Consider the following 4,006-nt stretch of genomic DNA (forward strand, 5'->3'; position numbering starts at 1 on the left):
CCAGCTACATAATCTCACGCCTACCTCCGTATTGCATATCGCGGGCTTTGTAGCCCTCTGTGAGCTGTTCTTGGGTGTTGAGGCTCATTTCGGGCTGTGGAAAGAACTATTCTGCCTCGTGCCCCGTTCCAAGAAGGGGTCAATGTATCAAGTGGGCGGAGCCGAAGTGTGGCGCATCGCCGGGACCGGATATCTGTCCGGAACCCCAAAGAAGGCGGCCGAAGACTGGCCCTCGGAATGGTTTTATATAGAAGACGTCCCGCTGCAGGATCCTGTCCGGATCGGCCTCCCCAAATTCAACAGTGCTCCCTTAAAGAAGCGCTTAAGCTAGCGCCCACGGAGCCCTCAGAGGGAAAGTGACAGGGACATCATTTACCTGATGGGCCGAATAAGATTGTTAGCCCATTCCGTACTAACCATGATCGGGGTTATGGCCGAATGCATTATGCGGGGGGTGCAGCCGCTTCAGTATAGAAGCCACCCCATGTGGAACTTCAACGGGGAGGACGACGCCACCCGCTACGGCCGTAAGGGGCCGGATTCAGCTGCCGCTCTACTAAAGATCTTGTCCACTTTGTATAAGGGAGAAGGGGAGGAATTTCTCCGCGTCAACTCTCAGGGTGGATTCTCCATGCACAATCCCCCAAGCTGGGTAAGCGGCCGTATTTACTTGTCCATCCGTTTTGTATTCCCATTGTTAAATATTCAGTCTGACGACTTCAACGCAGGAACTGCGCCGGGATGTTAAGGAAATAAGCAGCCCTCCTCCACAACCCGAGGACCCAGGACGGTCCCTCGACCCGGTCTCTCAAGAGGATCCGGACATATCTGTGGAGCTGATTGATGGAGTGTTCCATCAATTGAGTAAGGACAACGCCTTGGTGGCCATTACGGCCGATTACCCAGGGCTAATCCTGACCCCCAGGTAACTGAGATCGAAGTCCCAGTACCCCGAATAGGTGTCCGCCCACTCGTGTTTTCAGTTTCCTGATTACAACCGAACTTTGCAGGGGAGGTTTTTAAGGCGGAAGGCCGAACCTGCGGCGACAAGCCAACGAGGGGCCGTAGGGCCCCGCGGGCAGAAAATAAGTGCAGTCCGGACCGAGGCGTCAGCGCAAAGGTATGGCGCGCCCCCTAATCCCAGGTGTTATACCTTCGAGGCACATTGACACTCGCGCTCTCTTCAGGACAAAGAGACCTCGCCGGACTATATCCGGAGAGGCTTCCAATCGCGCCTCCACCAGCCAGGCTCCAAAGCCTGGTCCGGAGGCGGAGGCGAACGCAAGGCGCGCGCCAGACGCTCCTCCGACGGAGGATGTGGATGGGTTGTCTGCCACTAATTCTGAGGTGGAGAGTGCCATGAACCATAGGCGTCGCCAGACAATTCTTCGCGACGCTTGTTTCTCCCAAGGGGTGTTAGATGCCTTCAACTCGGGAGATGCGTACCTCCGTGCCGCTCAAAATGGTCTCGCCAGAGCCACGGAGCAATATGTAAAAGACATATGGGTAAGAACATTCTGGTAATTATACATATACCAGTAGCCCCCGAGACTTGAAACAGTTAGAATAACTGATTTAAGGATCATTTGTTATGCAGGTTCTTATAGAAAAGAATTCCCTACTGTCCAAGGAGCTGGAAGAGTGCAAAGCCCAACTTGAGGCCGCACTAGCCGCAGCAGGGGAGCCCAAGGAGACCCCTCTGGTAATATACACTTCGAAAGATAAGTATTTTGCGAAGCATGGCATGGGTGCGAATCTGACAAATGAAATTGCAGATGGCGCCGGATTGAATCCGGAAAGGAAACACCTCCTACGCCAGCTAAAGGCTGGTGAGCAGGTGCTGACAAAGGTGAGGCAGGAGAAGAACGATCTCCAAGATGCCAACACCAAGCTGGGCGTCGAGCTGAAAGATGTTCGTGCCCAGCTGTCAGACTCCGTGAAGGAGAATCAGCGGCTTCGGCGCGGCATATTTAGTAAGTGCTTGAACGAACCTTTGAAAGAAAGTTCGGCGGGGAAGTCGACTAACAGAGCAATGTCTGTAGGTGTGCTTACAGGTCGTCCTGCAGAGGAGATGCCCGGTTCTACGGGTGACCTTCTTCCCGAGATCTCGCAACTGCTCGATTGAGTTCGGTAGGCAATGCAAGGCATCGCCCAGGCCCTGTGGCCATCCGTCTCCATGCCCGAAGGTCTTGGAGAGCTTGCGGAGAAGCTAAAGGGAGCACGGCGGCGCTTCCACTTGTGGAAGATATCAGCCTGCCGTCAAGGTGCTAGGGAGGCCTGGGCCATGGTGAAGACGCGGTATGCAAAGGCTGACCCCAACCACATGGCCGAGGTCGGTCCTGTAGGGCCCGATGGGAAGGAGATCCCTGTAAGCTTAGTATACGGCCAAGTAGAGTTGGCCGCAAAGTATTCCCAGCAGGACTGTAAATTAGACAGCCTGTTAGATGATATTAAAGAGGAATACAATCAGTCAAAATGACTATGTAATTTAATTAACATTTATAATGCCTTCTAGCCGGATTGTAGATCATTTGTCATGGCCGACCTTTTCGCTTCAGCCTTGGGACCTGACGGTCCGGAGTGTGTCCAAATTCCCATGCGGTTATATAGGAACCGGGGAATGCATGGAGACCAGGCGTAGGGGTCATTAGGACTTGAACAGACAAGTGCCCGGCTAGTTATGTTATATTACATGGTTAGTAAGAAACATCTTCCAGGGAGAATAGTTCCGTTAGGGGTTCCTTTCCTTGGGAGGCATGCCCTAAGGTGCATGTCCATGAGGCGAAAAGAAACGCAGGAAAAACATCTGGGGGCGTATAGATAAAAATAAAAAAAGATCATCTTTAGTTCACCGACCGAATATTCCCTTAAGAATGCTAGCTTTCGGCTTCACCCAGTCTGAGGTACACGTCCGGCTGACCCGGCAGTAACAATCGCAGAGGTGCTCCCTTTACCACCTAGCCGAACAATCAGGAACATAGGGGTAAGCACAGGAGCCAGGCAACCCAGCTTGGCCAAAACTTAAGTCATATCGATGCATATAATGGTGAATAAAAGGTACATGCGGAAGTGTGACACATGTGTTGGGCATGAAGCCCGTATGAATAAGCTTCTGTTTAAAGAAGCCCCCAGGTTTAATGAGCGTGAATAGCGCGTCACTTTATGAGCCGTTAAAGGCTGTAAGAGAGAGAGAGAAGAAGATAAATGTAAGACAAAAAATATATAAAAAATGGACAGGGGAAGGAGACGAACACAGAGTCCGGCGCTAGGCATAGAATCTTCGGAGACAGACTACGTTCCATGGGTTTGGTTCGAGTCTGTTATCCGATGCATCCCGCAGGCGGTACGCTCCACCAGTCAGGACTTGGTCGATTATGAAGGGACCTTCCCACTTGGGCTTGATTTTGTCCTTTTTCTTGTCCGGTAGTCATAGAACTAATTCGCCAACATTGTAATTTTTGGCCCGTACTTCTCTGCTTTGGTATCTTCAAGCTTGCTGTTGATAGAATGCGGAACGGGCTTTTGCCACGTCACGCTCCTCCTCCAATGCGTCCAAGCTGTCCTGCCGATCGAGCTCGGCTTCTCTTTCTTCGTACATGCGCACTCGAGGTGAGTCATGAATTATGTCGCAAGGCAAAACTGCCTCTGCGACGTACACCATAAAGAATGGTGTGTATCCGGTGGTCCGATTCGGTGTGGTCCGCAGCCCCCAGAGTACGGAGTCGAGCTCCTCTACCCAGTGTGTGTTAGATTCCTTGAGGGACCTCACTAATCTGGGTTTGATGCCGCTCATGATAAGACCATTTGCACATTCGACCTGGCTGTTAGTTTGTGGGTGATAGACGGAAGCATAATCGAGCTTGATGCCCATGTTTTTGCACCAGAGTTTTACCTCGTGGGCCATGAAGTTCGTGCCGTTATTAGTGATGATGCTGTGGGGGACGCCGTAACGGTGTACGACCCCGGATATAAAGCCTATCACCGGTCCGGATTCGGCCGTCTTAAC

Source organism: Triticum urartu, chromosome 2 (genome assembly GCF_003073215.2).
Source record: "Triticum urartu cultivar G1812 chromosome 2, Tu2.1, whole genome shotgun sequence".
NCBI classification, from domain to species: domain Eukaryota; kingdom Viridiplantae; phylum Streptophyta; class Magnoliopsida; order Poales; family Poaceae; genus Triticum; species Triticum urartu.